The 6,602-nt window shown below is 40.6% G+C and overlaps 1 pseudogene; it reads right to left on the bottom strand.

The window, feature by feature from the left end:
- Positions 1 to 206: 206 nt before the first annotated feature.
- Positions 207 to 5,424, bottom strand: LOC112583907 (annotated as a pseudogene).
- Positions 5,425 to 6,602: the final 1,178 nt, after the last annotated feature.

Genomic DNA, 6,602 nt, shown 5'->3' with positions numbered 1-6,602 from the left:
CTTTTCCTCTGCTAATTTATTTCTATAAACTTGTATTTACTGGAGTACTGATAAAAGATTTTCTAATCCTTGACTATCTGGTAATGGAAAAGAAGATAATACACCTCATCTTGAGCTCCAATAGTGGTTCTGAATGGTCCACTTGTCCGGGCATGATCCAATAGAGATGGTGCTCAATGGTCTTTGCAAACATTGATTTTCTTGCCTGGTGTGGGGACGTGGACATTTGCCAAGGTCTTTCCTCCCCCACGAAGTGGCAGCATGAGCTGCAGATGGAACTAAGGCTGCAAAGCTTATGAGTTATTTAGTTGATGTCTCACAAAAAAGTGGACGGACTTCTGCATAGACTCAGGAAATAGATTCAGAGGCTCATGAAACATGTCACATTCAAATCCAGAAAATGTTCTTCCTGAAGAAAAGCAAGGGAACAGATTATTAAAGCAGTTTTTTTGTTGCTGTTTTTTTGTTTTGTTTTTTAAAGAACTCATAATGAAAAGAGAGCCCAGATAAGAGGCTGGTTTCTCCTTGTAGACTCTTTTTCTATTTCTCTGTGTTATTAGAGGTAAAAACTGTTAAGATGAAGCCTGGCCTACTTCATAACCTGCAGGTCTTGCCTTCAGGGATCATAATTATTTTAGTTTCAACCTTCTGTGCTGTCACAGCTACAGAGTAAGAAGGGAAAATGCCTAGACATTTTTTTTATTGACATTAAAAACATACAAGGTATAAACTATAAAGTACACCAGGCACAAATTCTAAAATGTGAGGAAAAAAGTGTCAGAGCTTACGGTAAAACATGGCAGGAAGAAATAAGGATGGCTTGATCTTGTGCAAACTAAAACGCCATTTTATTCCTTTATTGTTTCTTTAGAAAATATTTCTTTACTATTCCTTCCAGTTATTCATACGGTCTGTTAATGTCAAAGCAGAAAACAACGTTATATTGATAAAATTCCATCTCTTTTATTCAGACCCAGAATGGGTCTTTAAGCTTGTGTATCCCATTTTATGTAACAGACAAATCAGGTAAAAAGTTGATGTAATTTGGATACAGTATTATAAATGTGTAAGAAAGTGTCACTACTTAAAAGTATATAGGTATTCAGAAAATTATTTGGTAATGAGCTTCATCTTACAGATGCTTTTTTTTTTAAAGAAAAATCACTTTATTTTAATGAATTCACACCAATAACATCAGAAAAACATGTTTAAGAGGCCACACAGACATCTGCCCAGCCCCAAACTCAATACCATCTCAATGAACTTCTATAGAGTGAAAACACCCTCTTCCACTGCAATCCTGAAGCACAAAAGGTATTAATAATTGAGAAGAGGTGGTTTCACACTGTATGTCTTCACCATCAGTTATATTTTTAATGTTAAATCAACATGATCATGAGAGATGATTTTGCATGTCTTCAACTGGAACTTCATGATTAAGCTAATCTGTTCACCAATCTGCACTGTTTCAGAACCCTGATGAAACCCTCAGAAAGCTTAAGGTCACCCTGGTTCTGGACATGTGCCAGAAAGAGTTTCACCTGAAAGAAGCATGGGCCATGCTGCTACTGCTGCTCTGACAGCTGAGTTCCTTGAGGCTCCTGGTAAGTGATGGCAGGCCTTGCAAACTTCCTCCTCCAAAGCCCCCATGATGGTGTGACCCAGAGCGAGGCCAAACACAGAACCCACAGCCACGCTGGCTGCAATGGCATGGCCATCAGACCTGGCTGCTTGGGAGCAGCAGTACGGGAGCCCACAGCAGATGGTGGAGCCACTGCTGCTGGCCGAGCCGTGGCTGCTGGCCTGGGCACAGCTCTCATCCTGTGGTGTTTGCTGGCCAGAGGGGCCATGCTGAAAGTGCAGCTTCTAGAAGAGCAAGAGAGCATCACTTACAATGTATCTGAATTTTCACATACTGAGATTTCCTACAGAGAGGAGGACTGTGTTTTACAATCTTATTACTTCTGATTGGCTTGATTTTTGTGTGTGTATTGTACATTTGTATTGTACAATATGTACTGCTGATATAAAACACAAGTACAAACCCAATAAGTGAGAAGAGATAAACTGGAGGTACTGGGGTACAATACAGTACATTAACTCACCCCTGACTTCAATTTTAGCTCATAGACTGAAGTCACAGCTGGGTGGAGAGAAGAGTGGTTTCCTGCCAGTCAGTGTAGCTGCCGAGTCAGAAGAGAGAGGGACCACTTGTTCCCCCATGGGAAAGAAGGCAAAAGTCCCTTCATGTCACACAGAGCTACAGAGAGCCATCTGTACACCAGCCCTTGCATTATTTAAACTGTACATTGTCAATTACAAAGATCCAAAGTAATATGGATTTCAAGAAAGCAATTTATTTCTCACCCATAAATGGACAATTAAGAAGACTCTCTGGAGGCTCCTCATTTATCTTGGAGTCAGGATGCTTCTAGACTTGAGCTGCTCCATCACTGGGAAGTGGCTGCTATCCCCATGGCCCAGCATAGCAGGTCAGTGATCATTCCATTTTTAAAAAACTATTACAGAGAAAGACCGTGGAAGAAACTTCAGGCTGTTTTCTAGTATCTAGTCTCCCTTTCCAAGTAATTGAAGCCACTTGGACACTTGGGATACAAATTCCAGTCCCAGCCACTGTTTTAGCAAGAACTTCTGGTAACAGGAGGTCAGAGAGGAGAGATTCTTGGGTGTGTCATTAAAGATAGTGGCACTGTACCACCCCTTACTCCTTTTGCTCCATCATGGACAAAGAGGTCAAAGGCCACCAGGACATACAATGGAGTCATTATACCAGCCTTGCACTGCCTTTTACATGACTTTTATGTGAGAGGGAAGTCAACTTGTATCTTTTCAGCCCCAGTCACTTGGGTCTCTGTTAAATGCTGCTGAGACTGAGGTGTTCCTAACACACTCATCTTAAGAGAAATTCATAAAAAAGTCAGTATATTAATTTACTAGGGTCCAAGAGTTAGCTCCAAAGTTTCACCCCAGCCCTTTCTGTTGCACATCTAATAAACATTTATCAAGCATCTGCAATGTTCTAGACGGTATTCCAGGCCCTTGGGGCGATGCAGCATGACTATGCCCTGATCCTTCCCTCAAGGAACTTACTACCAAATGGAGGAAAGAATTAAGGGAGTGAATATGACTGAATGCTGGTCACATGCCAGGCACCACTGTAGTTGTTTTCACATGTTTTATCCTTTGCATCTCATGAAGTTTCTGTGGAATCCTCATTTTATAGATGGGGGTGGACACTGTAGCTCCAAAGGGTGATAGAATTTACCCGAGGTGACGCCTGTAACATGTGATAGAATCAACATTTAGGTTGGACTCATGAGTCGACCAGTGACCAGGCTGCTTCTTGGATGTGCATTTGAAAAGCAAACATGCAAGGCACCATGGGACAAGACCCAACCACTTCAAACGCTTCAGCTGATGTGTCACTTCTTGAGAGGTTAACCAGCCATTATAGTTGCCCCGATGTCACTGTGTGTCCGGGACCAAGTACAAGCTTATTCTTTTCCTCCTGTAAGGAATAGTAAACCCACTTTGGGCCACCACATCTCCATCATGAGCACAAAGGTGTCACTTACAGGTCCCACTACTGTGACTACAGTCTGCATTTTATCTTCTTTTCTTACTGCCAAAAAAAAATCATAAAAAACAAACCAATTCACTAGACAGCTCCCTTCCTGACCATCATTTTTGTCTGCTCATTTACTTTGGACTCTAGTCTTTTCCCTCTGGGCATTTCTGTCTCCATATTCCACATACATAAAACAGCATTTGGATCTTGTATCCTCCTTCATCCAATGGGCTTATTGTTCGTAATTGACCCCAAAGCATATAAAGCAGCCTGTCCAGACATTTATAGGATTATATCATCTCTTAAATCATATCACACCTTCTGCTAAAAATATCCAGCTCTTATATCATTTGAAGAAGTGATTCAATGTTCAAAGTTCCAGACAATCAGAAAGTCTACATGGGATGAATTTTTTTTTTAATTCAGTTGAAGCATTTGTGTGTGCTCAAATTATAACAGCAACTCAGTGATCACCCAGCACAGGGGCAAAACCTGGTTTGTCTATCCATTTTGAGGGTAGTAAGCAAAGATGATAAATCCCTCTTTTTATGCCAAGCAGACTTGTCCTAGATAATTATCTGAGTTCAGCCCAGCAGAGTCCTTTGTCAGCAGTTGCTTTGAAGAAAGGGGCTGTGATCCCTTATATTATTTTATGGTAAAGTAAAACTAACTAAAGTAAAACTAACCCAGATTTCACTGGTTTCACAAAATAAAGACTTATTTCTTGCTCACATCATCTTCTGGTTGGGTTTTTAGTGGCCTTCAATGAGGCGATTTGGGGACCCAGGCTTCTATCATCTGGTTGACTCTTCAGGGTGGTTCCTCTGCATTTAGCCCAAAACAAGGGGAGTGACAAAGTGTGGATATTGTGTTACTGGTTTATGATCAGGTCTGTATATCATGTCATGTCCACCATGTTAAAGTTTCTAGATCCCAGATCCCATGGCCCAATCCTAACTGCAAAGCAGGTTGGGAGACACAGTCTCCCAGTGTATCTGGGATGAGGAATGGGACTGGAGAGCAAAGAGCCAGCCTCTGCCCTACTCCTGGGGACAAGATACAGAGGGCTGGCTGCCAGGTGAGATGGCTGGCATATAATTGCTCACTCCCCCAGATTGCCCAGATTCAGGTATGTCCAATTCATATGAGGCACTGGCATTCTGACACAAAGGGAAGGGCAGATCTTGGCTGTGAATTTGCTACTGCTGGTTTCTGTTTTTTCAAATAGGCTTGGTTTCGCTTGGTATCCTGGCCAGCCATTTCCTATTCGCCACCACTGCCACCGAACATGCCTTTTTCCAATTCTGGAAGCAGAACTCTGAGTATCCTTGCCTTCTACCTCCACAGATACCAAGAAGACCCACAAAACTTCATCCTGAAAAGAGGATTTTATTTCAAGGCTGTGACTTTTGTTTGAAATTAAGTGTCCTATCTTTAGAAGGGATTCTCTCCCAAGACCATCAAGAAAGAAGCCTTCTCAAAGTGCTGAATCCTTATTAGAGGCGAAATGGCAGATAAGCTGACATGTGTATTCTTCTGGGACCTTGGAAGGAGAAGCAGCAGTGAACTCAACATTTGGCTATGGTTGTATAGAAGTCATACCTGTGGCGGATTCATTTTGATGTTTGGCAAAACTAATACAATTATGTAAAGTTTAAAAAATAAAATAAAATTGAAAAAAAAAAAGAAAAAAAAAAAGAAACTATAATACTGCTGAACTTATTAGGTATGTTAATAATAAAGTCTATCTGACAGTAAAAAAAAAAAAAAGAAGTCAGTATGGTCATCAGATCTGTTCACGAAGATTCAGCTTCTCTTTCCAGAGACATAGTAAGATTACATAGTAAGATTGCACTTCCCTAACACTGATGTTGCTCTGATGTTAGCAGAGCCTGACCTGGTCAATAAAATGTGAGTGGAGGTGACCTACCATTTCCAGGGAGCAATTTGAAGTGCTTGACTTGTCCTGTTCCTTCTCCACCTTCCCCTCCTCCCCTTGGTGATGATCTGGTGATAATTTTTTCCACAGGCAGTAGTCCTAGAGGCTCTAAAACACAGAAACTCTGTCACCCTCAGTCAGCACAATAACCAAAGACCCCTGGTGATTCTCACTGGACATGTAGCCATGAGAGAAAAATACACTTTGTTTTATTAAGCCAATTGGAGATAGTTTGTTAGCCCGATTAACTTAATGGAACTCATCAGGCATATAGAGTTCTCATAGTTTCTTTTTAGGAAAAAATTTTCCCCCCCTTTTTTTTTTTTTTTAGGAAAAAAAATTTTTTTCATTTACTTTTATTTCATCATGAAAAGTTCATGCTTACAAATTATATACAGACCATATTTGTCTGATTTTTTAAATGCACCCATGTAACTACAGCCCCGATTCAGAAATAGAGCATTACTAGAACTTCCAGATTTCACTGACTCACTGATTCACCTCCACTGATTGCTCCTCCCTTTCCCCCAAAAATGATAATTATCTTATTTTCTGTTAATAAATCCATTTGCATTTCATAGTCATTTTATCTCACATGTACACTGCTTAGTTTTGCACATCACTTCACTTTATTCAAATGAAATAGTATTGTATGTATTCTCTTAGAACTTGCTTTTTTACCTAATTTTATGCTTTTAAGATTCAATCCATGATGACACATAGTTATATTTTATTCTTTTTTTTTTTTTTTTGCTACAATTGTATGAATTTCAGGATGAATTGTAACAATATAAATTTATCCCTTCTCCTAGTAGCTGACCACTTGAGTTTCCTGTTGGGAATTTTTGCCATTAGAAACTACTGTAGGACTTCCCTGGTGGTCCAGTGGTGAAGATTCCACCTGCCAAGGTAGGGGACATGGGTTTGATCCCTGGTCCAGGAAGATTCCACATACCCCCAGGCAACTAATCCTGTGGGCCACAACACTGAAACCTGCCTGCCCGAGAGCCCTGCTCTGCAACAAGAGAAGCCATCACAATGAGAAACCCATGTACCACAACTAGACAGGAGCCG

The sequence above is a fragment of the Bubalus bubalis genome, chromosome 3, assembly GCF_019923935.1.
Source record: "Bubalus bubalis isolate 160015118507 breed Murrah chromosome 3, NDDB_SH_1, whole genome shotgun sequence".
NCBI lineage: Eukaryota > Metazoa > Chordata > Mammalia > Artiodactyla > Bovidae > Bubalus > Bubalus bubalis.
Note: the sequence above shows the minus strand (reverse complement) of the source record. Positions and strands in the feature narration are given on the sequence as shown.